Source organism: Harpegnathos saltator, unplaced genomic scaffold, assembly GCF_003227715.2.
Source record: "Harpegnathos saltator strain DR-91 unplaced genomic scaffold, Hsal_v8.6 scaffold99, whole genome shotgun sequence".
Lineage (NCBI taxonomy): Eukaryota > Metazoa > Arthropoda > Insecta > Hymenoptera > Formicidae > Harpegnathos > Harpegnathos saltator.
Genome location: NW_020230727.1, coordinates 174489 through 175712, shown reverse-complemented (window position 1 = coordinate 175712; position 1224 = coordinate 174489).

Below are 1224 nucleotides of genomic sequence, written 5' to 3'. Positions count from 1 at the left end.
ACGATGCCCGTTTGATACCACACGTTCCAATCAACGACCATGGCGTTATCGTCGATGCTGTGTGATATCGGTTAACGGATTTGCGCGATGCTTATTCTTCAGAACGCGAATTATAGAAAACAGTCAGTCAGATCGACTGTGCGCGCTCTGAACGTGAGGAAACTAGCGCGAGAATTCGCAATCGTATCGGACTTTGAGAATACGAACGACGTCGCGGTGTTGACTTTGCGATCGATCTTAGCATCCAGAGTGTAATGAGCGAACATTAATTCAGCCAAGGTTCGTTCGGTGGTCACCGTGCTCAACGAATCGTAGACCAGACGCTCGATATTCAGAATGACCGCCAATACCGAAAACACTCGCCGATCCACGCTCGAGCAGTAACCTGCGTACAAAGAATCGACCGTGTCCGTCGCGAACGGCACGACGGTATCGTTGACCGTTATTCGACGATCCGATATTCCTTCGGCGGCGATCAGACATTTCTCGAGAATACGCTCATCACAGCAGATGTACAATTCTCCCGATTGAGGGTCGAACAGAGCACCGAACGGAACGGTTCCGTCGCCACCGCTGTCGATTTCCGTGGGTAGGATATGGGTACGACAATAGCGACACGCTATTGACTACGTCGTAAAAATACGAAAAATATAGAGAGACGCACGATAAGATATGACCGATGAGGGGGGCGCGAGCAGCGATGCTACAAGTGCGAGTGCTTTCGCACGTGTCGCGAGGATCCGTGCATCTGTGCGTCGGTGTCGTTGCGTCATCGCACTCGAACCGCGTCGATTCGTCGCGATCTGGTGCGAATGTAAATCGAAGCACCTCCTCCACGAAGATCACTTGTGACAACAATTGCCGGTCGTAATCATCAAGCGCGCTATACACCATGCGCGTTTGACACAATATTCGATCGATGCTGATACGCGATCGATCGGCACTTGCCCGGAACGAAACGGTGGTGCATTCTTCGTCTCCATTCTCTTGTCGCTCATCTCTTGTCGCAGTCGTCATCACATCGGTCTTATCGTCCTACGATCCTTTTTCGAGTCGGAGTACCATATTAGGTGTCGCTGTAATTTTATCGATAGTGAAATGCAAAACTGTTTGCAAGATATTTTGTTTATTTTTTCGTCATTTCATGTTCAGGGATGAATCAATTGTTTCCTGAGGTTTTAAGACCAAAGAAAATAATTTCCCTATTTTGTACTGATTTGGAAT